Consider the following 27319-nt stretch of genomic DNA (forward strand, 5'->3'; position numbering starts at 1 on the left):
GCTGGCTCAGTGTAAGGATCAGATCATTTCGGACTGACATGAGAATAAATTTCTGCACTCATTGGGTTGTGATACTTTGACATGCTCCATTGTTGAATACACTAGTGGTGGCACAGTGGTTAGCATTGCTGCCTCAAAGCACCAGGGAACCGGGTTCAATTCCACCTTGGGTGATTGCCTGTATGATGTTTGCACATCATCCCCATGTTTGCAATTCATCCCATTCTCCAAAGTTTAGATGGATTGACCATGCTAAACTGCCTGTTAGTGTCCCAAATATATTGGTTAGGGGGATTAGCAGAATATGTGGGGTTACCGGGATAGGTTCTGGGTGGGATGCTCTGTCAGAGAGTCAGTGCAGATTCAATGGATCAAATGGCCTCCATCTACGCTGCAGGTTATGACAGTCTATGACAATTAAGGCTGAGATAGACAAATTTTGGTTTCTCAGGGAATCAAGGGAGTGAGGAGTAAAGTGGAGTTCAATCCCAAGATCTGAATCTCCATAAGCAGCTGGTATGCCCACACCTGGAGTCTGCATCCACAGTTTGGAACCCACACTTTCAAAAAGATATACAGCTGATATAAAGAGTGCAAAGCTGTGACCAGGAAAATGGAAGGCATGAGGGGAATACTTAGTGAGGCATTAAGAATTATTGGATTGCAACCTTTCAAGAGGTTGATTTATGGTTTAGTTCAAATTTATAAATTGATACATGACCTTATTACCCAAGCTTGAAAAGTTCTTTATTCGGAGTTACCATATTTTTGGTGATCGTCAGTATCAACTCCAGAAATTTGATTCACATCTTAATAGTCACAGTTTGTTTTCTCCCCAATAGAACTGCTGATATTTCAAATGATTTTGTTAGGAATGCTGAAAATGTAGTGACTTTTTAGAAAACTTGTCAGAAATATAGTGTGATTTCTATCTATGTATTGTCTGATGATGTTGCTGTTCTTGTTTTAATACTGTGCCTATGTGCTTTGCACTGTATGGCAATAAAGAGACATAAACCATAATTGTTTTGAATGGTTTAACATTATTGATGAGCCACATAGTAAATGTCTGCCCTTATTTCCTGTGTTCTTGTGCCTGGACAAGACACAAGCATGGATACTGAGGGGAAAAAAGGGTGGAAATTGCAGAGGCAATGGTGAAAAGTTTTCTATCCGAGCTAGTTATATGAGTGGTGCCAGAGGACTGGAGAATTGCAAATGATAAATACACTTCTTCAGAAAAGGCTGTGAGGATAAGCCAACTAAAGTCCAATCAGTTTAACCTCAGCAACGTGAAATATTCTCCAAACACTGGAGATTAAATTAGCACTCACTTGTGCTGATGTACATAAAGGAAAACACATACATAATGATTAAAGCGGAATCATATTTTACTTGCTTAAGATTTTAATGAGGGTAACAGAAAAGGTTGATGAGGGGAATGTGGTAAATGTGAACATGGACTGCCAAAAAGCATTTTATAAATAAAGGGGCACACAGCAAACTTGTGGTAACATTTGGAGCTGATAGAATAAAAGGGACAGCAGCAAAATGGATAGGAAACTGACTGAGTGACAGGAAACACAGCAGTGGGAAATGTTTTTATTTGGAATGGAGGTCGGTTAAAGTGGGATTCCAGGAGGGTTGGTGTTAGGAATCCTGCTCTTCCTGATACATATTAGAGACATCGGCAATGCTGCACAGAGCACACATTCAAAATTGTGGTAATTACACAATACGTGACAGCATTGTGAACTGTGAGGGGGTAGTGTTGAAGCTCAAAGTTACTTCGACAGCTTGTGGATTAGTGAGACAAGACCAATTTAAAGCAGAGAAGTGTGAAATGATTTATTTCAGTGGGAAGTAAAGGGAGAGACAATATGAAAAAAATGATACAATTGTAAAGGCATGCAGGAACAAGGGACTTGTGATTAAATGTGACACTAATAATTGCTGTTTGGGTGACAGGTTGAGAGTGTGGTTACTAAAGTATTTGGGATTGTGAGCTTTATACATAGGGGCACAGTTTACAAGACCAAGCAAGTTATGGGAAAGCTGTATAAAACCCTGGTTTGGCCTCAGTTGGAGTATTGCATTATCTGCAGGACAGCACTGTTTAGAAAAGAGGGGAAGGCATAAAAAAGGTTGCAATAAATCTCTGGGCGAGGGTCCAGGGATGAAGAAGTTCAGTTACATCGGGAGATTGGAGAATTTGGGTCTTTGGTGAAGAGAAGGTTGAGAGGAGATTTGATAGAGGTGTTCAGAATTGTGGAGGGAAGTGGAAGGAGCTGACAGGGAGAAGCTGTCATGTCCCAATCTTCCTCTGTCAGGAAGTGTTCCCCAAACTGAATGAACAGGGCACTGTTCCTGGTTACACTTCTCTGGCAATGCTAATTATTCCGAGTATTTGTTTTAATGTGTAATATTTAAGATAATTGTACAAACACAACAAATTGTTTAGAGTAAAGAAGGGACATTAAAAGTGAAAATTCATGTTGACATCTCTCTGCTGGGCTTTGAGTCTTTCCAGTATGGGCCACTGATCTGATTAATCCAATGATGCTTTTCCCAGTCGTCTGCGTAACATGGCTTGAATCCTGGACTTTCAGTTTTTGAACTGCACAGCAGAGCGTTTAAGAAAGTATTGGGGCTGAATGGCCTCATATGTGCTCCAGTCCTCCTTCCGTCTGGTGAGCTGATCTGACACCCACCCCAGAGTGGAGTTGCTGCACAGATTGCCTTAAAAATGGTCTCTCAGCTGAGGGAATAACTGTGAATCTCATCACCACTTCCATCCTGACTAATTTCCTCCACTTCAAACCGTCCATCAATGCCGGAAGGAATCAGAACTGGAGTAGGAATCTCCACCAATGATTCAGTCCTATCTTTGACCACTCGAGCATCCTGCCTTGCCTCACATCTTCTCTGTTCTCCAGCAGCGATGATGTTCCAGGGTCTTGGCTACTCTGAGTGGCCTGTTCGAGGATCGCCTTGCTCCAAAGCAGCTGCCTTTTGATGTTTGTCAGCAAGTTGTTGAAACTTGGCTCCTCTTCACCTCCAACTTCAGACCAATCGGGGACTTCCATCTTCCAAGCTTCTGGGGCTGGTTGAGCAGAAACAACAATAATTGAGGATTTTGCTGTGTTTCCACATTCGAGCAGATTTCCACCTGGGGCATTTCATTAAACACCGGCTTTTTCACTTCATTAACAACTATAGGAATGGCAATGCAATGTATTGGCCCATTTATCCTCACATAGGATTTCGCACATCATGTTGAAGTTGCACAAGACATTGGGAAGGCGACACTAGGAATACCGTATGCAGTTCTGGTCACCCTATTATAGAAAGACCATTATTAAATTTGAAAGAGTGCAAAAATGATTTACTAGGATGCTACCGGGACTTGATTGTTTGAGTTATAAGGAGAGGCTGAATAGACTGGGACTTTTTCCCTGGAGTGTAGGAGGCGTGGGGTGATGTTATAGAGGTCTATAAAATAATGAGGGCCATAGATCAGCAAGATAGTCAATATCTTTTCCCAAAGATAGGAGAGTCTAAAAGTGGAGAGCATAGGTTTAAAGTGAGAGGGGAGAAACACAGAGGGTGGAGTCTGGAACGAGCTGTCAGAGATAGCAGCAGAGGTGGTTACAATTTTGCCTGGGCGGCATTGATGAGTTGGGCTGAACGGCCTGTTTCCAGCTGTAAATCTCTGTGACTGTATGACTATGACTCCAGCCCTATCCGGAAACGATGCAGGTTGTCACTATCATTGCTGTAAGTGGGAGGTGGACAATGCTCATTCACAACATCTGTATTCCGTATGAACAGCTGGCAGGTAGAACACCAAATCAATGGTAAATATTCTGTCAACATCCAGTGAAACTGGGAAACTATGTTAACGGGTCGGTATATTGACAACACAGGACTCTGTGACAATAGCTTCATCCCCAACAGGGTGATGTCACCACATCCACAATTTCCCCAGTTTGGAGATTCCAGTCAGGAAGCAAGGAGCAAAGTGTAAGACGCCAGAGAAAAGACAAGAGATCTTCATTTCCATCAAACAAATCATTCTGTCAGGAGTTCCCAAATGACAGCCAATGAATGACTTCTTTAAGAGGTCATAGTCATAGAATTTTACAGCACAGATAGAGGCCATTCAGCCCCTCGTGTATGTACTGGCCATCAGCATCTATCTATTCTAATCCCATTTTTCAGCGCGTATTCAAACATGTACGACCTGATGAGGGAACCAAACGTAACATTTCCACATTTGCTGACAACACAAAACTGGCGGAATTGTGAGCTGAAGGAGAATGCATGGAGGCTTCAAGGTGATTCGGACAACTTGAGTGAGTGACCAAACACATGGCAGATGCAGCAATTGGGGGAATTCTCTGCTTAGCCAGTACTCGAGGTCGGAGAAGGAGTGTAATAACTTAATAACAGGGGATTGGTTGTGAGGGGTGATGGTGAGGTAGAGCTGGGTGTTATCAGCAGACATGTGAAAACTAACACTGTGCTTTAAGATAATATCACTGAGGGGTAAGGTGTAGATGAAAAATAGGAGGGAACCAAGGATATATCCTTGGGTGATTTCGGTGGTAACAGAACAGGAAGAGAAACCATTGCAGGTGATACTCTGCATATGACCAGAATGATAAGAATGGAACCGACCGAGTGCAGTCTTACCCAGCTGAACAATCCCTCCTCATCTCCTCATCCCTCTCAACCTACCCACACCTTTGACATGGTTGACTGCCCCATTATGCTCCAATACCTTCCCACTGTCAGGTCAGTGTGCACAGCAGGTGAAGATATTAATGGACCTGACATCCTGTGAAAACTAATGATGGATGAAGGGCTGGGCCTCAGTAAACGACTGGAGAGAAAGCTGGGGTTCTCAATCATCTTCATCTCGAGCGGCAGCTCCTCCCTCTCAATATGTGTGGTGAGATCAGGCCATTCTGCTCAGTCAGGAACACCCAGACTGACTGTAAGAGAGAGAGAGAGGCTATAATTAGAACCAAACAATAAGGGAGATTCACTCAAAGTAACCAAGCCCCATCCCAAAACAGAGCACAGGAAGATGCCAGTATCTAACCGTGGCCTCTGCAAAGTGAGCTGCTCTAACCTGCTGTGACACTGAGCCCAACACACAAAGCACGGGAAGATCCCAATTTCTGTGCTGATTGGTCTGACTCCAGGGAGTTTGCAGTGCCGCTATTGCCCTCTTTTTAGGGCAGTGCCGCTATTGCTGAGACGGGGGAACTGCAGCGTGACATGTTTACACAGGAAGCTGCCATTGGAAACACTAAGCTGCGGATTTATAGAATCCGACAGTGCAGGAGGAGGCCATTCTGCCCATCGAGTCTGCACCAACTACAATCCCACCCAGGTTCTACCCCCAGCACTGACCCGAGCTGGTCCCCATGAAACGAAGGAGCAGTTTAGCATGGCCAATCCACCTAACCCGCACATCTCTGGACTGTGGGAGGAAACCGGAGCACCCGGAGGAAACCCACGCTGTGAGGCAGCAGTGCTAACCACTGTGCCACCCCATTTACAGCCGGGCAGGATGAGATTCCCGCTACCAAACCCCTTCACCCATCCGGAGCCCCGCTGTGGATGGATCCGGACCCGGGGACTGAAGCCACTTGCGGTGCATTTGCTGCCGCTCCGCGCGGTGTCTGATGGGCCCGGGGTAAATCCCCGCCAACGGCCTGTGACCGACAGCTGGGAAAACCAATCGGAAATTGACGCATCGCGATTATCCAATGGCCGCTCTGCGCCCACTGAGTGACAGCTGTCTTATCCAATCAATGGGTTCCATAGTCAGAAGTTCGAGACCATGGAAAATGATGTTCCCAATTGTAACCAATCGCAGACCGCGTTGCTAACAACAACAGCCCCACAATGTGATTGACATCTTGTCTAGCCAATCGTAACGCAGTGTCCAATCGGACTGTGCCGCTCGTGCGCGACTGCCGGTCCGATGGTCGTGGGTTATCGTTGATATTTGCCCTCTTTTTAGGTCAAACCAAATAAACAAACTCGTGAGCTTCACTCCCAGCCCAGCGTCATTGCGTCATTCAATTCGATCCGGAGCTGAAACCAATGAGAAATCAAAGAGCTGGAGGCGGAAAGAATCCTTAAAGTGGAACTGCTCACACAATTATAGTTGTACAATTATAATTCGTTGATGGCAGTTAAAGCGGCAAAAGGATTGCGGAAAGTCAGAGGATGCAAAAGCTGAAACCCGCGGGAAAGGAAGGAGGAAAGAAATGAAGGGAACAGGCGACAGAAATGAACGAGAGGAAAGCAAGCTGGAAGCCAGGGACTTTTAGAGAGGGTATTCCAGAGCTAAAACCCAGAGAGCTGAAAGTACGAATATCACTGGTGGAGTGAACCAAGTAAGAAGTCTAACAACACCAGGTTAAAGTCCAACAGTTTTATTTGGTCGCAAAAGCCACTAGCTTTCAGAGCGCTGTTCCCTCATCAGGTAAGTCAGGTAACGTGATGAAGGAGCAGCGCTCCGAAAGCTCGTGGCTTTTGCGACCAAATAAACATGTTGGACTTTAACCTGATGTTGCGAGACTTCTTACCTTGAGGGCAGAATCAGTGGAGCTCAGATATCTCAGAGGATTGTTATGCTGGAGGTGATGAAAGGGAGGAAGAGCTGAGGACATGGAGGGTTTTGGAAACACGGATAAGAATATTAAAATTGAGACATTGCTTAACCACGAGTCAGTGTTTGTCACTGAGCACAGGGTTGATGCATTAACGGTATCTGGAGTAAATTCTGATTTAATGATGAGAAATCAATTAGCAGCTTTCTGGACACTGCAGCACAATAAATCGGATCAGAAGTGGACCACTTGGCCCCTCAAGCCTGCTGCTCCATTCAATAGGATCATGTTTTAGATTCCAAACCACAGAATCTTTACAATGCCGTAACAGCCCATTTGGTCCATCACGTCTACACTGCCTTATTGAAATTGCACGCTACCTAATCCCACTCTCCCGCCTCACAGCCCCAGAGACCCGGGTTTGCTCCTGGCCTTTGCTGACTGTGCAAATTTTGCACATTCTCCCCCGTGGGTTTCCTCTGGGTGCTCTGGTTGACTCCCACGATTCAAAGATGTGCAGCTTAGGTGGATTGGCCATGTTAAATGTTCCTTTGAGTTTCCAAAGATGTATACATTTGGAACTGAATCTGTGCAATTTTGACACTTATTTTGAAATTTTCCCCCTGGTTCTTGATGAACGCTTGACTGGAACATAAAAAACTCTATCATTGAATCCCTACATTGCAAAAGGTGGCCATTCGGCCTATTGAGTCTGCACTGATTCTCTGATCTATCCACGCAACCTCACATATTTATCCTGGTAATCCTCCTAATCTAAACATACTGGGAGACATAAGGGGAAATTTAGCATGGTAAATCCACTTACCCTATCAATGGAGTGTGGGGGGAAACCAGAGCACACAGAGGAAAGCTACGTGGACATAGAGAAAATGTGAAAAATACGTACAGTCACCCAAGGCCTGAATTGAGTCCAGGTCCCTGTCATTCTGCAGCAGCAGTGCGAAAGCCACCCTTATTTCTCTTCCATAAGACCATAAGACATAGGAGCAGAATTAGGCCACTCAGCCCATCGAATCTGCTCCGCCATTTTTCTCATTCCCATTCTCCTGTCTTTTCCCCATAACCCCTGATCCCCTTATTACTCAAGAATCTATCTATCTCTTTCTTAGATACACTCAACGACCTGACCTCCACAGCCTTTTGCAGCAAAGATTTCCATAGATTCGCCACTCTCTGGCTGAAGAAATTCCTCCTCATCTCTGTTTTAAAGGAACGTTCCTTTCGTCTGAGGTTGTGCTCTGGTTCTAGTTTTTCCTACAAGTGGAAACACCCTCTCTGTGTCCACTCTCTCCAGGCCCCCCAGTATCCTTTAAGTTTCAAAAGAACCCCCCTCATCCTTGTAAACTCCAACGAGTACAGACCCAGTGTCCTCAACCTTTCTTCATACAACAAGCTCTTCGTTCCATGGATCATTCTTGTGAACCTCCTCTGGACCTTTTCCAAGGCCAGCACATCCTTCCTTAGATACGGTGCCCAAACTGCTCACAATACTCCACACGGTGTCTGACCAGAGCCTTTGCCAGCCTCAGAAGTACATCCGTGCTCTTGTATTCCACCCCTTTCGACATTGCATTTCCCTTCCTAACTGCCGACTGAACCTGCACGTTTACCTTAAGAGAATCCTGAACAAGGACTCCCAAGTCCCTTTGTGCTTCTGAGTTCCTAAGCATTTCAAATTTAAAAAGTAATCTGTGCCTCCATTCCTCCTTCCAAAGTGCGTAACCTCACACTTTCCCACATTGTTTTCCTTCTGCCATTTCTCTGCCCACTCTCCCAGCCTTTCCAAATCCTTCTGCAGCACACCTGCTTCCTCAATGTTACGTTTCCCTCCACAGGTCCTCACAGACTTCTTTCCGTGAGGAAAAATACCCAACTTCTCAATCGATCTTCATTGCTACAAATCTTTGTCAACAGAATCATTCATGTGAATATCCTTTGCACTCCCTCCAAACTTCTTCAAGTGTGGTGCCCAGCACTGGACGCAGTGCTCCAGGTGAGGCCTATCTAGTGTATTTAAAATCTCAACATGATCTTCGTATTCATCTATTCAACCTTCCAATAAAACATAGGGTGTCATTTGCTTCATTACCTGCTCTCTCAACATGCCCAACCACCTTTAATGACTTTTCTACTGAGAAACTGAGATCCCTTTTTTCCTGCATTTCCTTAAGTGTTTCTCCATTTATTTCTCCACACTCTCAAAATGAATCAACTCACACTTCTGTGCATTGAACATCATCTAGTTAGGTGATTGACTCACCCAGGTGCCCGACTGTGGCAAATTGGGGAATTTCACAATAACTTCATTGCAGTGTTAATGTGAGCCGTACATGTGACTAATAAACTTTACTTTAACTTTACTTTTCTTTACTTTTACTTCATCTGCCACTCGTCTGCCCAGAGGACAGCAATGGAATCATTCACTCAGAATCTACACATTGTTCTGAGCTCTAGGGTCTCTCAGAATAATTCACTCGGCCTCTCAACATGGAACAACCACCTCATTCCGGGGGGTAATCTAGTGAACCTTCTCTGTACCACCTCTAATGCAAGCTTATCTTTTCTCAAATGTAGATACCACAGCTGCACACAGCATTGCAGATGTGGTCTCCATAAACTCCTGTACAATTGTAGCAAGACACTTTTCTTCATCTCCTCCAATTCACGTGCAATAAAACCAAACATGCCATTTGCCTTTGTAATTGCTTGAATGAATAATCCAGATTGTGCTCCGAATTCTCGAGAACATTTTAAATCCGTCACATTTCAAACTCTCCTCAACTCTGAAGAAGAGTCACGGACACCGAAAGCATTAACTCTGTTTCTCCCCGATAGATGCTGCGAGACCTGCATGAGGTTTCTTGCATTTTCTGTTTTTATTTCAAATTCCGTCACTGTGCCTTCCTCATCTCCTTTTAGAAACATATTTGTAATTTTTTAACTCTCCAGTGACTTAGGCCACCAACTGTCTTGTCATTTAATCAGTGTTGCACTTCTACTTGTTTAGAAACGACAAGAGAACAGTTCACACTTGATTCAGTGATGAATGATGAATGAGAAATTATGTGAGGAGTTGTGACAGAAAATGAACATCTCCGCCTTCTCCCTGTAATGCGGCAGATAACAATCTAATTCCTTTGGAACGTTTCAATTGAATCTGTATCCACCGCACTTTCCAGCAGTGCATTCCAATCTTTAAACTCTCACTGTGTGAAAAATGTTTTCCTCGTCTTCCTATTCCTTCCTTTGCTCATGATGTTCAATCTGTTCTCTCTCATTCTTCATCATTCCACAAGTGGGAACAGTTTGTCCCTATCCATTCTGTCCAGACTTCTCATGACATTTAATACCTGTAAGTGGAACCCCTGATGGAGTGGTAAGATATTTAAACCAGTAGACATTAAGGCATGGATACAACTCGCAGCATTCAGTTAAATGACTTTTAAATACGTTTATGAGCTCACACGAAGTAATGTGAGATGCAGTAATTTCATTCAAATGAGTAATTATGATTGTAAAATACATATGCGGATATTTTGAATGGATTATTATTGACTTTAAGGAAGTTACCAATTGGCAGTAAACCAATCCAGATAACCCTTTGTCAAAGGGTCATCTGGACTCGAAACACGAGCTCATTTCACTCCTTACAGATGCTGCCAGACCGGCAGAGATTTTCCAACATTTTCTCTTTTGGTTTCAGATGACAGCATCCGCAGTAATTTGGTGTTATTTTAGAGTTGTACTATTGCACCTCATTTAGAGTTGTAGGACTGAGAAACGTTACTAATGAAATGGATTCGATACTTTGGAACTGTTTCCCTTTTACTTTTCATTGTCTCTCTATAATCTTCCTACCAGAATGAATCACTTCACAATTCTCAGCTTTGAATTTCATCTGTAACTTGTCCACGCATTCCGTCAACTTGCCGATGTCCTTTTTGAAGTTTTACACCAGGCTCCTCACAGGTCACGATGCTTCCAAGTTTCACATTGTCCACAAATTCTGAAATTGTGCCCTGTGCACCATTACCTCTGTCTAATATATCCTGGTGCATGTTCACAGTATCTACACCTTGTGTGCATATCAAACTGGGTTGAGGCTTATAACAGAAAAGAGGAGCCAATGCAGATACCTGCCTGCATATTCCACGTAAATGCTGCAGAATTGTAGTCAAGTGGTTTTGTTATTATTGTTAAGAGGAAGTAACAGAGGATGGTTTCGATCCATCGGCCTCTGAGCTATGGGCCAAGCACTCTTCAGCTGCGCCACTCTGCTACAGAAAGTCCATCTTCGCTTCCACCAGCCCCGCCCCCCGCCCCCCCGCCTCCGCTCCCCAGTCTCAGCCCCCTCACTCCTCCCCCACGACCCCTGTCCCCTTCTCCCTCCTCCCCTCCCCCTCTCCCTCCCCTTCCTCCCCCGTTTCCCCTCCTTCCCCTTCCCCTCCACATGCCTTCCCCTCCTCCCCCCTCGCCCTCCCCCCTCCCCCGCCCCCTCCTCTCCCCTGCTCCCTCCCCCCTTCCCCTCCCGCTCCCCCTCCCATCTCCCCCTCCCTCTCCCCCCTCCCCCTTCCATTCTCCTCTGCCCTCTCTTTCTCCCCGTCCCCCCTCCCTCCTTCCCACTCCTCCCTCCCCCCTCTCCTCCTCCCCCTCACCCTACCCCCACCCCCGCTGCCTATCAATGTAATCCGTTAGATATTCAATTCCACACTTTTGTTTAACACCATCACCAGTGTCAGGAGGCTCAGTCTGGCTACACAATTCCACTGCATTCCACCAAGAATAAAGGGTCAGAGAAAGACACACACAAAAGCAGCCAAAGAGGTTGTTTGTTCACGTGTAACGACAGTCACGGAATTGATCACTGATGTTTGAAAGGAGTTTTCTCTTGTAAATATGTTTATAAATATATTTCCCGCTGTGTAACTGTGTTCTCTGCTGTTCAAAGATGTTCACTGTTGTTGTGCAAAGTGTTTCACTGTTTTTCCTGCAGTGCTCTATGATATAGAGGTTTACAACATGGAAACAGCCCCATCGGCCCAACCTGTCCATGCCGCCCAGTTTTTTTACCACCGAGCGATTCCCAATCGCCCGTGTTTGCCCCATACCCTCCAGACCCATCTTACCCATGTAACTGTCTCAATTGTTGTTGAGAGATGATTTCTGCTTTTGTGTAAGATGTTCCGCTGTTGTGTTTCCGGCTGTGTAAATGTTTTTTTTCTATTCTATTAATATGGCCCCTGCTCTGAAAATGTGTTCCATGTTGTTTGAGAAGATTCTCCGTGAAGATGTTTCTGTCAGTAAATTGTTGCATGTTGTGTTAAGATGTTCCCCGTTCGTATGCTTTCTTGCATATAAAATTGATTCACTGCAGATTGAGGTTTTTTGGAGAAAAGAGAAGCCGATGTAAATACCTGTCTGCAGACTCCACGTAAAAGCCACAAGTCGTTTCATTGTCAGTGATAATAGGAATAGCAGAGGATGGTTTCGATCCATCGACCTCTGGGTTATGGGCCCAGCACGCTTCCGCTGCGCCACTCTGCTCCAGTAAAGGCCATTTCTGCTGCCTATCAATATAGTCAGGCAGATTTTCGCTCCTGTATCATTTAATACACGTTCCAGTGTCAGGACGCTCAGCCACTGCATCAAACCGAGAATAAAACAGAGAAAAACACACAATAGCAGTAAGAGAGATTGTCTGGACACGTAACGACAGGCAAAGGTGATGGGAAACCGGCAAAGCACGGAATTGGAAAATCGATCTCTATTTTTAAAGGAATTTTCTGTTGCAAGTACATATTTGTAAATATATTTCCTGCTGTGTGACTCTGCTCTCTGCTGTTGAGAGGTGCTTTCTGCTGTTGTGTAAAATGTTTCCCTGATGCTGTCAATATCTTTCCGGTTGTATAAATATGATCCATGTTGTGTACGTTTGAAAAATGTTCTGTTAATATATGCCCTGCTCTGTAAACGTGTTCCGTGTTGTGTGAAAATATTCTCCGTGAAGATGTTTTCTGTTCGGCAGAAAGATGATTAACTGGTCTCATAATGTTCCATATTGGGTTAAAATGTTACACGTTGTGTTAAGATGTTCTCTATTCTTGTATAAAACTCTGGTTAAACTGCAACTGGATAACGATCGCCCAATTTCGACTGCATTTTACCCTCTGTTAGTGAATGTGATTGGGGGATTCAGATTGTATCCAAACATGCACGTGAGTGAAATTTGTTCTGCATCTATCTGTCTCCGGTTGTAGTTGCGAGTGTTTATTTGTTTTATTCATTTCGAGAGGTGGGCATCACTGAAGAGCCAGCATTCATTGCCAATCCCCAACTGACATTCGGAAGGTGATGGTTTGCTGCTTTCTTGAACGGCTGCAGTCCATGAGATGTCGGTACAGCCACAGTGCTGTTCGCCATACAGTCTTTCAGGATTTTGCCACTCTGACAGCGAAAGAGCCGCGATGTATTTCCAAGTCAGGATGGTGAGTGGCTTGAGTGGGAGCTTGCAGTGCTGGTGTTCCCATGTATCTATTGCCGCTGTCCTTCGAGATGGTAAGAACATAAGAACATAAGAAATTGGAGCAGGAGTAGGCCATCTAGCCCCTCGAGCCTGCCCCGCCATTCAATAAGATCATGGCTGATCTGATAGTGGTTTAGTTCCACTTATCCGCTCGCTCCCCAAAACCGTTAATTCCCTTATTGATCAGAAATCTATCTACCTGTGACTTAAACATATTGAACGAGGTAGCCTCCACTGCTTCAATGGGCAGAGAATTCCAGAGATTCACTACCCTCCGAGAGGAGAAGTTCCTCCTCAACTCTGTCCTAAACTGACTCCCCCTTACTTTGAGGCTGTGTCCTCAAGTTCTTGTTTCCTTTCTAAGTGGAAAGAATCTCTCTGCCTCTACCCTGGTAGAGGTGGTGGGCTTGTGGGTGCAGTCTAAGAAGAGTAGATGAAGAAATATTGCTCCCATTGCCTGAGGAGAGAAGGATGGCTTTTAATGTGCAGAGTATTTAGGACCTGGGATGCACTGCCTGAGAGGGTGGCAGAGGCAGCATCAAATCAGGGCTGTCAAGGGGGAATGGAATCAGCACCTGAAGTGAAAGGATTTCCATGGTTATGAGACAAGGACGGGAAAGGGATGAGCTGAGTTGTTCTTGTACAGACCAGCAGAGAGACAAAGGGCCGAATGATCTCCCTCTCTTTGCTGTATCCATTCTAAGATTCGAGGTGTATGAGTGTTGGACTCATTCTGTATCGCTCTGTCTCTGGTGCGACATATGTGTGTGATGTTCATTATGAATCTCTCTGAGAGACTTTGCAAATCTGTACACATTCTATCTGGAAGGTATATAATTGAAACAGGGCCTTTGTTCTAATTAGTACATGATTCCACACTATCCTCTACTAAAAATCTTCAACGTAACATCATCTGCTTATCTCTGAAATTCATTCTCCATCGTCTCATTCCCGAGATTTTCCTTTCGTACATCTGTGCTCGTCGACTCAACTGCTCCAGGTAATAGCAAATTCGAAGTCATACTGACTGCATTTAAAAGTACATTAATATTGATTTCTCTATGGAATGTAATGCCGATATCCAATCATTAACTCCTGTTTGATCTGTCTCTGCAACAGCGACAGTTAAGATGCATTTTTCCGCTCTACTGCAGTTCTGTGTTGCGGCCAGTGGATGTCAGCACACTCTGGTAGGCTGAAGTTCAGACATCAGAGAGGGACACAACAGACAAGAATTGTTCACATCATATTGAACCTAGGACTGCGGAATTTAGAAATACTAAATCTTTTGGCCATTTCATTTTGAAATCTACCAGTACGCTGCTTCCCTCTGTATTCGTCATTTAAATCCTGATAAATGAACAAGGCTATGCTTATAATTGAATGTATTAGTGCCGGTTGGCATTTTATTTGGAACCAAATGGCATTTGAATCATTAGCTTAGTTAGAATTTCATTCAGCAACAGTTTAATTATTAGTACAAACCTATTAAAGCATATTTTACAGAATGTTTTACCTATTTCTGATTGGGGATATTATATATAGAGAAATTTGCTTTTCTTGATATATATTACTGACCTCTATCTGGGTGCTTAGGTTTCGAACTCAAAATTTGTCAGTGGTGCAAAATTTGAAAATATTATGGTTTTTAGTGAGGAGGATATTGATAATCTGCAAGAAGATATAGACAGTCTGGTGGAATGGGCAGACACGTGACAGATACAAGTTAATTAATGTAAGGAAGTGTGAAGTGATGTATTTTGGTCCGAAGATCGAGGAGAGGTGATATAAAATAAAGGATACACCTTTACCCGTCCTAATCCCCATTGCACCTTTACCATGCCAAGATTCCACAGTCTATTCACCCATCACAGAACCCATTGAATATCCAGCCTGCAGTCTACATTGCACATTCTACTTGCACATTCGTCATTCAACATTTTACACTCCCATTTTCCGATGTACCTTCACCTTGCAACATCTCCCTGCGCCGTCTCACAAGCCAGCCAACGTCGCACCTCCACTCTGTCCATTGCCCATGCTAGGCTTATCCTGCCCAGTCCGCATTGTGTTTCACTTTGCTCAGTTACAATGCCCAGGTTGCACACTGTTCCAACTTTTATATTCTCCATTAATAATGAATGAACAAATAGAACCATCCCTTGATTAAACACTGTCACCTTTTAGTGGGTGAATTTCATGAAGTGCTGTGTGTGGTTCCCTCCTTGACCTTGATGCTTCTGTACAAATGTAGTCAAAGGAAAATTATCCAAATATATCTTCAATTCTCCTGCTCATTCACAAGGAAATGAGCGGGTGATGGATACAGTTTCAATAGTAGCTTTAAAAGATAGAGAATGGATTTACAAATTTAAAATCCAAGGGAGAGATCAATGCCTGGAGTTGTTTTCAGGCTGTGGCGACGAGAATAACAATGCACATTTTAAATTTGAACTGTTCAAAATACTAGAATGGAATATCTATTTTGGATGAAAGGAAACTTTAAATTGTGCAACTGTGCTGTGCTTCAGCGGCTTGTCATATAGTCATAGCGGTTTACAGCATGAAAACAGGCCCTCGGACAACTTGTCCATGCCGCCTTTTTTTCAAAACGCCAAAGCTAGTCCCAATTGCTCGCATTTGGCCCATATCCCGCTGTACCCATCTTACCCATGTAACTCTCTAAATGCTTTTTCAAAGACAAATTTGTACCCGCCTCTACTACTGAATCTGGCAGCTTGATCCAGACACTCACCACCCTCTGTGTGAAGGAAATTGCCCCTCTGGACCCTTTTGTATCTCCCCCTCTCACCTTACAGCGATGCCCTCTCGTTTTAGATTCCCCTACCTTTGGGAAAATATATTGACTATCTAGCTGATCTATGCCCCTCATTATTTTATAGACCCCTCAGCCTTTGACAGTCCAGAGACAAAAGTGCCAGTCTATCCTGCCTCTCCTTATAACTCAAACCATCAAGTCCTGATAGCATCCTAGTAAATCTTTTTTGCACTCTTTCTAGTTTAATAACATCCTTTGTATAATAGGGTGACCAGAACTGTATACAGTATTCCAAGTGTGGCCTTACCAATGTCTTGTACAACTTCAACAAGACGTCCCAACTCCTGAATTCAATGTTCTGACCAATGAAACAAAGCATGCCGAATGCCTTCTTCACCACTCTGTCCACCTGTGACTCCACTTTCAAGTAGCTATGAACCTGTACCCCAAGGTCTCTTTTACAGGAATCTCCATTCATCCATCACCTGCTGAGCATATCCAGCATTTTCGGTTTTTGATTCTGGTTTCCTGCTTCCAGCTTTGCGTTGTGTTCTGTGCAGGTGTTTAACTGGAACAGGGAACAGATTCTGATCAGCGCTGTGACAGATAGAGTAGAATGTGCCCCCGACTATCAAGCCTGTGAGATTACACTCCGAGCTGTCCACGAGAATAAGGAAGAGAAAGAGGGAGGATCATTCTGTGATGGACAGATTTCATGTACAAAGGACAAAATGGTCTTTATTCCCACAGCTGTTTTAACAGACATAAGATGTAGCAACATGACTTGCAATCAATAAAGTCCCTCTTCACAGTCCTTGACTTTTTAACTACGAGATTGTTGAACTTTCCACATTGTCAAAAATCCATATATGGACAAGTAAAGCAAACTTCCAGCATGTGGCGTTTTGGGTAGCGCGTTAGACATCTAAATAATGGCAAGTCAGCCATTCAAAGGTTGTGGGTTTCAGTCCCACCAGAATCGGACTTGGGGTCCGATTAGTAGAAAGCAGGTTGCTGCTCCGTTCATGTGATTCAGCTTCGGCACCGACATTTCCTGCTCTGCCATCTCTCCATGCTGCTTCTGTTTATTGGCTCCCAGGGAAACCACTGACTCAAAAATAAATCGCAAACCCCGGGGGCTTTCTTAAAGTTTGACACGACGTTCGCTGGTTGGGTTAGAAATAGTAGCATCTTTTTCAATTAGATATTTCGCTTCTTTTGAAGATCACGAAGATTAAACAACACACACGTGCAACAACAACAACTTATAAATAACTACAATCAATCAATAAATATCAGTGCCCTGCAACCTGGTGGTGTTATTCTGATGTGTCTGCTGCGCTTGTCCTTCTAGGCTGTCGTGGTCGTGGGTTTGGAAGGTGCTGGCAAAGGAGTCTTGCTGTGTTGCTGCAGTGCATCTTGTAGATGGCGCAAACTGCTGCCATTGTGTGTCGGTAGTGGAGGGAGTGAAGCTTTATGCATGGGAAGCGAATGAAGTGGGATGCTTTGTCCTGGATGGTGCCAAGTGTTTGCAGTGCTGTTGAAACTGCATTCATCCAGGCAAGTTATCTCAGGAAACCAGGTGCTCCGGTTGCCTCCCACAGTCCAAAGATGAGCAGGTTGGGTGGATTTGGCCATGCTAGATTGCCCCTTGGTCACCAAGATGTTTGTATCGGTAGATTAGCGGGGTTGATGCGTGGCTCTGCGGGAATAGGTCCTGTGTGCGATTCTCTGTCGGAGAGTCGGGACAGACTCGATGGGCAGAATGGTCTCCTTCACCATTGTCGGGATGGTGTGATTCTAAGGCGATTTGACTCTGTTCGAAATTCCCTGAGAAAACAATGGAACGCTATGTTTGTAGAACTTGGAGAATTGGATTTATTGCAAATTAAATGTTTTTTTACTGCAAGATGATGAAAGTACCTGGATCACGTCAATAAATAGTCAAGATATTTGAGGAGACTCTCGAACTATGTTTTTTTTTTATCGTTGTAGATTATCCACTGTGAAGGGAAAGACAACATTGACAAGCAAGAAATGGATATTGCGACGTACGAAGTTGCAAAGTTCACTGGAAAGGAATCCGAGGATCTGAATCCTGAATCTTCTGATTTACTAAATCGGCGCTTTAACCAACTAAGCCCCAGAGCCTGATACCGCTCTTCGAGGGTACAGCAGAATGCTGGAAATACATTCCAGATCTGGTGGTATTAGTGAAAAAAGAGATATTACCAGATCTGTAACGTCCCTCTGAAAATAGAGATAGTTCACATTTCAGATGCAGACCTTTCACGGGAATGACCGGTTCTCTCTCCACAGATGCTATGGGATCTCGGATGGATTCATGAAAGAAAAATAACTGAATCCCACAGTGACCCATCGAGACTGCACCGATTTCCCTGTAAACCTTTCAAATCCGCCTTTCCCCGACACCCGCCCACCAGGGTCTCAGGGGAGGTGCTCCTTAGGAATTCACAAAAGAAAGCACATCAGAGGGAATCACACAAATCACTCAGTGAAACACTTCCACTAAACATTGAGCGGTTTAACGTGAGCTTGGTTCCACTTACTGTTTTCAGACACACACCTGGTATAAAAGTAGCCGTGTTCAGGATGTGATTCACATACAGTTTTCTGCTCTGAAGGCAGATGTGCTCCTTCTGTGGCACGAGGTGATTTTTTAAAAAGTACTTTATTCATACGGGAGATGTGTGCCGCTGGCGCGAGAAGCATTTATTGTCCAAATTAATAATCTTTGAGTAATTGGCGATGAATTCATTCTGGTGCCGCTGCAGTCCATGTGGTATATGTGCACATCCACTCCTGTTCGGGAGGGAGTTCCAAGATTGTGAGCCAGCCAGGGGAACGGTGATTCATTTCCAAGTCAGGATGAAGTGTGTCTCGGAGTGGAACTGACAGGTGGTCGTTGTTTCTCAGCAGCAGCTGCCCTTGTGCTGCCAGGTGAGACATTTCTTGGGTTTGGATGCTGCTTCGCGAACGAAAAATCACTGTCAGGAGTGGGATTTGAACCCACGCCTCCAGAAGTGACTGCGACCTGAACGCAGCGCCTTAGACCGCTCGGCCATCCTGACTACATTGGCAAAGTGCAAAATTTCTGCACAAGTCGATCTGAATTCCACCTTTATTGTCATTACATTTATAACTCGATGTATTTTTCCATTTTTGAACCCCAACCAGAGTCCTGTATCTGAGTCCCATCCTTTCCCAAGCCGCCGGGGGCTGAGGAGCTTCTCATTGCTGGATTGCGCTGTTTGCTCAAATCAACAAAGACCCAATTCCCGCCCTACCTGTTCCTTCCACGAAGGTGTTGAGAGTGTCAGATCTGAGCAACGTGAAGTATCCAATCGGAGAGTTATATCCGAGCGACAGGAATATCTCTCCACAGCTGCTTTCGGAGCTGCTGAATATTTCCAGCATTTCCTCTTTCTGATTTTGTCCCTTCATTACAGGAGTTCATTTACTGACAACCCAAAACTTGTCTCGAGGGCGCAGGTCCAGACATACTTTTTCTGTGATCTTCACACAGACAAGTTCACTCTTCACTTTCCAACTCACAAGCTTTAAAATCGGCTGTTTCCACACTCAGCACCCTGCGGCATTGCCTTCAACCCTCACCCCACCCTCCACCCGACCACCAGGGTCTCAGTAGTACAAATGCTTCTTGGGAATTCACAAAAGCAAGGGGATCACAGTGTTTGTGAGGGAAGATAAAAGGTTAATCCACACTCACAAACGGACTGATTATGTGAGAATCTCTCTCTCTCACGTACACACACACACACACACACACACACACACACACACACACACACACACACACACACACACACACACACACACAGACCACCGCCACCACCAAGGCAAATGGTGAAATTTCATCAATTAAGAACATCTGGGATTAAAAGTCTGACGACCATGGATCGATTGTCAAAAGGAAGACAACTGCTTCACTAATGTCCTTTAAGGAATGAATATTTTAACTGGTTTGGACCTAAATGGGGCCCCCGACACACAGCAACTTTGGTGACTCTAAGCTGCCCTCTGAGGTGACCTATCAAGCCGCTCAGTTCAAGGGAAATTTAGGATGGGCAATAATGCGGGCCCAGCCAGCGACACCCACATCCCAGGAATGAATAAACAAAATAAATCGGTGAGTCAAAATGAGGGGATACAGAAACTCAGTTGCAGTACCAAAAGTTGAAAGAGACAGAATTCATTGAGAAACCATGTTTCAGTTCCGGAAGCTGACAGTCAGAACAAGTCACTTCTCCACGCACAGTTTAACTGATCGAATCAGAAAGATCCCAATCTTCATTGAGCAGCAGATAATGCAAAACACAGTCTGAATACAGACAGATGCACCAGAAAAAGCATTCCTTCTGGTTGCATCACAGCTTGGTGCGGCTCCTGCTCTGTCCAGGACCGCAAAAAATCGACAAAGTGTCGTAAACAAAGCCAGTTCATCACGCAAACCAGTCTGCCATCCATTGACACGCCGCGTTGCCTTGGAAAAGCAGCCAGTTGAAGCAGCCACGCACCGTGGACAGATTATCTTCCACCGGCTTCTGTCGAGAACTGGATACAAAAATCTGACGGCAGGCACGAACCAAGTAAAGAACAGCGTCTTCCTTGTTATCATCAGAATTTTGATTGGACCTATCTCGTATTAATTTGATCTTTCTCTACATGTTGCTGTGACTGTAACTCTACATTGTGCGCTCTCTTCTTTCCTTCGCTATGTATGATATGCTTTGTCTGCGGAGCATGTAAGAAACAATACTTCTCACTGTGTACTAATGCATGTGACAAGAATAAATCGAATCAAATAAAATCAAAGAATATGACACATATATAAAGGTCAAGTCGCCGTAGTTGCAAATGACCAGAGGCTGCTTTCCCCCTCAAAAGGGAGAGCTGACTGGTGGCGATTTCGCCCAAGGGTTCCCAGGCGACAGGCAATGCTTGGAATATCTAATGTACGATCGAATAGTACATCTGGATTTTCTTTGCAGAAAATTTGTATCAAAATCCTGATGTTGTTTTTAAATCCGGGGATAATATACGGCTGTTACAAACTGCCCTGCCACCTTCAATGATTTGTACACAGGTCCATATATTTCCCGCTGTTCCTGTTTCCCCTTTTGGAATTATATCCTTTATTTTGTATTGTCTCTTTGCGTTCTTCCCACCAAAATGAATCACTTAATCCGCCACATGTCCTCCCATTCCACTAAGCTGTCTGTGTCCTTTCAGAGTTCGACTGGAATTTCTGTAGCTCTTTTCAGAACCAAAGGGCGTCCCAAATCATTTCACTGATAATAAAGGATTTTTGAAATATAGTCATTGTCCAATTGCTGAACTTTTGAACTGTCTGTTCGATACGTCAGAAATTCCCATATGGGGATGGGGAATAAGTGCACCAGGGGTGGCTCTGTGGCGCAACGGATAGTGTGTTAGATTCCTCGTCATTGTCTGGCGAGACAATCAAAGGTAAACTTTGAAGAAATCAGCTGTTCATAAACTGGTTTGTTAGATGTTGGTTATAGTTGCGATGACCGAGTTGTTCAGGCGTTTGATTTAAAATCTAATGTGGTTCACCGCGCAGGTTCAAGCCCCCAGGGTTTCGAGAGTGGATGAAACTGTTCATTTTCTTTAATCACCTCCAGAGGGCTGATCACTGACTGGAAAACTGATCGCCATTCCTATTGGATTTTGTGAAGATATCGACGAAATATTGAGTGAACAGATGGAAAAGAAGACGATAACAATGTCTGTTTGACTTCTGTATTTTGGGAGCCGATCGTGGCTCTGCGAGGAGAAAGGGGTGAGGTCAGAGGTGCGGGAGATGAATAGGGCACGGTTGAGCGGCCAACCAAACACCGAGGGCCGGGGTGGAGGCACCTTGGTTTCAGGAAGTTGGAGTCCATGTCAGGAGCGCCGATTTGGAAAGAGGCATCAGGGGAACAGTTCCGACTGAGGTGAACAAACTAGGAGAATGGGGATGGCGTCCTTACAAGGAGCTGGGTATGAGGATCTGTACTCGGCGTGTGAGTCGGTGGGGCTTTAGTTACTGGTGGTCAGTCAATCTAGAATTGGAGGCAGACAGGTCAAGGAAGGGTAGGGAAGTGTCGGATTTGGACCATGCGAAAATGCGAGGGCAGAAAATGGAAGCAAAATCGCTATTTTTTCCAGGCGCAGATGAGAGCAGGAAGCAGCACCGATACAGTCATCGACGTAACGGAAAAAGAGTTGGGGGGTGGGAAGAGGGGGTGGCGGGGTGGCGGGGTGGGGGGGGGGGGCGGGGGCGGTGGCGGTGGCTGAACAGGACTGGAACAAGAAATATTCCACATACTCCACAAAAATCACTCACTTTCAGGCGCGTAACCGGAGCCGAACGGTGCCTTTTGTGATGCTATCTGAAGATTACAGTTTCCAACCCAGTCACTTTGTACAGAAATCTGGTGGAACCTCCTCAAAACTGAGCCTGTTGACTGAAATCCACTATTTCTTTCAGAAATTGCAGGGAGCTTTCTCAGAATTACTTCCCTTGTAACTTTGTCCATTTAATTCTCACTTATCTTAGAAGTTTTGATCCGAACAATTCCACAATATCTGTTTGATCTGGATAAATTATTGATGTTCCCAGCTCGAACAAAATGCTTTGTTATCAATCGGCCAAATCGAATTCTGTGGATGGAATTCTAATGTCCTCAGGAAGAGGTTTAATAATGAGCTGAATGAACTGTTTTTGTTCACAGGGATGAAAGGTTATGTCACTGGGCTGGCAATCCAGAGGTCCGGACTAATATTTGGGGACACGGAGTAAATCCCACCACGGCAGCTTGCAAAATTCAAATTCACGGATTTAATACATAGAAACATGGATAGAAAACAGAAACAGGAGTCGGCCATTCGGCCCAAATAAAGCTGGAATTGAATGCAAGCTTCAGAAATGGCGGCCTTGAAATTTCCGTCGATTGTATTCCAGAGACAACATCACAGAACAACAGAGAACATGTCACACAACAGGACACGCCTTAACAGAACCGAGAAAACTTCTGCTCAAGATGGATCATATTTACACAACCGGGAACACATTTACACAACAGGGAACACATTTGCACAACAGGGAAGAATTTGACACAACCACAGTGAAGATCTGTCAACGACAGAGTCACAGTTCCACAACAGAGAGAACAGTTACACAGCACAGAACACAGTTAAACAGCAGGAAATAGATTTCAAAACAGGGCCTGGCTTTGTGTAACAGAAAACAGCTTTTCAGAAATAATAATGTTTTCCATCTCAGTATCTTGCTGGTTTGCTCGGCACCTTTTCTGTCTGTCATTGTGTGTGTATCCTGATAGTCTCTTACTGCTTTTCTGTGTGTCTTTCTCTATCTGTTACACTCGAGGTGATGTCATGTGTTATTGTCCAGCCAGGGTGTGCTTCCCACCACGGGGGTTGTTGTTTTAAATCAATGGATGTCCAAAGATGTGCGGGTTAGGTTGATTGGCCAGGTTAAAAATTGCCCCTTAGAATTCTGAGATGCGTAGGTTAGAGGGATTAGCGGGTAAATATGTGGGGGTAGGGGCTGGGTGCGATTGTGGTCGGTGCAGACTCGATGGGCCGAATGGCCTGCTTCTGCACTGTAGGGTTTCTATGTTTCTATGTTTCTAATAGTTGTCGGACTGCCGCGCAACAGTCATCGACAGGAAGCGATTATGTTTCGGAGCAGAGTGTCGCAGCGGAAGCGGCCCGTAACCCAGAGGTAGATGGATCGAAACCACCCTTTGCTATCGTGTTTTCACTCGCATCAAAAAGGCATATTCGGCTGCTGTCCAAGAGCAAATCTGGATTTTCTCGGCAGCAAATTTGCTTCGTCATGTTGATTTGTGTTACCGTGGGTGGCACAGCGCATTTGTCCCAGGTTTAGTTCAGTTGGCTGTGCAGCAGATTCAGCCAACAGCTCCCGATCATTTCCCGTATCGGTTGAGATTATTGATACAGGCCCCGCCTTCTCAGCCTTGCTCCCCGCCTGAGATGTGAATCCTCCGGTTAAATCACCAGAAGTCAGCTCCCCCTGAGATGTCCGCTGAATCATCTCGGACCGTGGACGTTGCTTTAAATTTACAAACAGCAAAAATATGACCTGCTCGTGGAAGCCGGAGGTATCCCTAAAATATCATTTTGATATTATATCATCATAATTTTGAAATGTATCATTTCGCGAACATTTGCAAACAATCAACTTTCCCCGGATGCAGAATCCAAAGACCAACTGCAGAAATCCTCCAGCAGCCTGACGTGAATTAAACACGCAACCTTCTGACCTGGAGGGACCTGATAAATTAACTGTCTCCCTCTTTACTTTCTATGGATTTACATCGAATGGAAGAGTTACAACGAACCGAGATTAACGAGAGAGCAGGAACACAACATTGTCCTGCGGGAGAAATGTCCTCTTGTTGCGGGTGTTAAGAGCACAAGAGCTGGTTTTTTTTTGGGGGGGGGGGGCGTAGACGCATGACGAGGTGGCCGAGTGGTTAAGGCGATGGACTGCTAATCCATTGTGCTCTGCACGCGTGGGTTCGAATCCCATCTTCGTCGTGGGTGCATTTTCTCCGTCTTCGTATTGACCCACTGATTGAGGGTGGGCTGATGACTTATTCTGAGGTTTTCGAACAAACGTGAAGTTTCGACCGAGTTCTGCAGGTATTTGGGGTGAATAATCCAGCACCATTCCATATTCCTCATCCAAATGAGAAACTCGAGCTGGCAATCGATTCAAATCAGGACACCAACTTTGGGCAGGAGTTTGACACCAGGAGAACATGTGGTTTCAGAAGCTCCAAAACAGACTCAAGCTTCATCTGAGGCACCAGTTGCGGATTTTATCTTTCCAGAACCGGACGTTCCGCCATGAAAATTATTGCCGGGTTAGGTGGAATGGTCATGTTCAATTGCCCCTTACTGTCACGAGCATTAGCATGTTAAATATGTGGGGTTACGGGCCTGCATGGGATTGCTGATGGCGCCGGCTCGATCAGCCGAATGGCCTCCTTCTGGACTGTAGGGATTCTATGAAGTTCAGGGCGACAGTTTCACTTCTTTGGGAATTTCTCCAACTGTTCTCGGATAAGATTAAAACTTCTAACCAGTCAATGCCTGTTTGAGGACTGGCAAGGAATAGGGCTGACATTGAATAGGTTCATATTGAATTAGTTACAGCAAATTGATTCTTTAAGAGGTGTTGGTGCTATGCTTTCAAAGAGACTGTCATAGTTCCTTTTTTTGTTCAGTAATTTTGTTAATCTACTTGGAGCGGGTGCAGTATGTCAACATCTGTGCCTCTTGCTTGGCCACCTCTGTGGGCAGCAGCAGCTCCAAGAGTCAAGTGGGCGATGGTGGTGACTGTGTGAGCATTCGATCAAGGTTCCTGGCCATCACATTGGTGACTTATTTAATTAGCTATCGCAGGTCAGAACAGTACAGAACAGGACATCTGAAATGAAATTCATTCAAGATTCTCATTATTCATGAGTTATTAATGGAAATATTTCTTCGATTTGCTTCCTGTGTAAACTTCGTTGCAATGAAAGAATAGGCCTCAAAGCTATTCAATGTGTTCTCAGTCAGAAACAACAGTGAAAAGGGGGGTTAAACTGTGCAGAAAAACGCGACAGCCAAGATCAGTTTACAAATTGTGTTATGGACACACCTTCGTGAGCAACGAAAGTAATTCCGTAATTATAACTAATGAAAATAACAACCTATTTAACAGAGCAAGCAATGGTGGTGTAGTGGTGAGCATGGCTGCTTTCCAAGCAGTTAGCCCGGATTCGGTTCCCGGCCAAAGCACTGGTTATTTATTTAGGTCCTTATCTACGGCCTCTTGCGTTTCAAATCATGTGGTCAAAAACAGTTCAAACGCAGCATTTGCCGGAAATGAAACAAAAAGGACGTCCCGTTTAAATATTATTTTTTCGGACGGAAAATTCCGCTTCAAATTCTCTCTGCAGAAAAAAATATTAAAACAGAGGAAGAAGTCTCTGTGTTAATGAATGAGTTCTCAGTCAGAGACAAAGATATAAAGTAACGGGAACCGAACACAGTTGACCTCCCTGACTGTGATCTCAATAATCCCGATGAAGTCAATATGAACGTTACTGAGGTCGTTGCATCGACTGGCCAATAAACAGCTCCGATGGCAGGGTGGTTCAGGCGTTCGACTTGGAATCTAAATTTGCTTTGATTGGAGACTTTTTTAACCGAAATAACAGGCCTCAAAACTATTCAATGAGTTCCCAGGCAGGTACAATATTAAAAAGTAGGCTTAAACTGTCCAAAAAACAAGAGTGAACAATTTCAGTTTACAAAATGTGCGTCAGGACCACCTGGTGTCTGAGGAAATCGACAACTAAGGCACTTCCGTAATTATAACAAATGTAAATAACCATTGCTCAAACATAGCGAGCGGTGGTGGTATAGTGGTGAGCGTAGCTGCCTTCTAAGCAGTTGACCCGGGTTCAATTCCCGGCCATCGCATTGGTAATGTAGTTATGACTTTATTTTGTGGACAAAATAAAATTCGAACGCGGCAATTGCCGATAAATACGCTTCCCCTTCTAATTTTATTTATTTCGGACGGAGAATTCGGTTTCAATTTCTTTATCCTGAAAACAATGTTGAAATAGAAGAATAATTGAACAAATGAATTCTCAGTCAAACATAAGGACACCAAATAAAAATAGAGGAACACATGTCAGCTCACACACTGCTCACTGCACAATCCTGGTGCTTGATGAACTTAACATGAACATCGCTGAGGTGATTACATCATTTTGAGAGATAAGCAGCTGCGTTGGCCGAGTGGTTAAGGCGTTGGACTCAAAACCATCGTTTCCTCGCGAAGGTTCAAACTCTGTGCGCAATGAGCGAGATTGGAAATGTTTAATTGGCTTCTCCAGGGCAGCCCATGATATTGAATTCTAATTTACTGTGGGCTCTTTCTATAAAGACCGGGAACTGTGCTGGCATCGACAATATAGGCCGAATGGCTTCTGTGCTATAACTTCCATGAGAAAAATCATGACTTGAGAAGAAAGAAAAAGAGCAGCACCAGGACAAAACAAGGACTTATTTCAGAGAAAGATTCTTGTGTCATGACACACAGGACATAAGAAATACACTTCATCAGAATACATTGAATGAATGAGAATTTCAAAATGCTGCTTAGATGATGAAATATCACGTTCATTCAAAACATGCTACAAGCTGGACATTCCTGGGCGTTCGGTATTCCTGCTTAAAACAGTTTGGGAATGGAACGAACATGTGGAA

The 27319-nt window shown here is 44.4% G+C and overlaps 4 non-coding genes across 4 annotated transcripts; 2 read left to right on the forward strand and 2 right to left on the reverse strand.

The window, feature by feature from the left end:
* Positions 1–12125: 12125 nt before the first annotated feature.
* trnam-cau (transfer RNA methionine (anticodon CAU)) lies at positions 12126–12197 on the reverse strand. Its single transcript has one exon. It is a non-coding gene; the product is annotated as a tRNA-Met (tRNA).
* Positions 12198–18964: 6767 nt separating this feature from the next.
* On the reverse strand, positions 18965–19047 carry trnal-cag (transfer RNA leucine (anticodon CAG)). Its single transcript has one exon. It is a non-coding gene; the product is annotated as a tRNA-Leu (tRNA).
* A 5457-nt stretch (positions 19048–24504) lies between these two features.
* trnas-gcu (transfer RNA serine (anticodon GCU)) lies at positions 24505–24586 on the forward strand. Its single transcript has one exon. It is a non-coding gene; the product is annotated as a tRNA-Ser (tRNA).
* A 1866-nt stretch (positions 24587–26452) lies between these two features.
* On the forward strand, positions 26453–26524 carry trnar-ucu (transfer RNA arginine (anticodon UCU)). Its single transcript has one exon. It is a non-coding gene; the product is annotated as a tRNA-Arg (tRNA).
* Positions 26525–27319: the final 795 nt, after the last annotated feature.

Source organism: Mustelus asterias, unplaced genomic scaffold (genome assembly GCF_964213995.1).
Source record: "Mustelus asterias unplaced genomic scaffold, sMusAst1.hap1.1 HAP1_SCAFFOLD_35, whole genome shotgun sequence".
In the NCBI taxonomy this organism is placed as follows: Eukaryota; Metazoa; Chordata; class Chondrichthyes; order Carcharhiniformes; family Triakidae; genus Mustelus; species Mustelus asterias.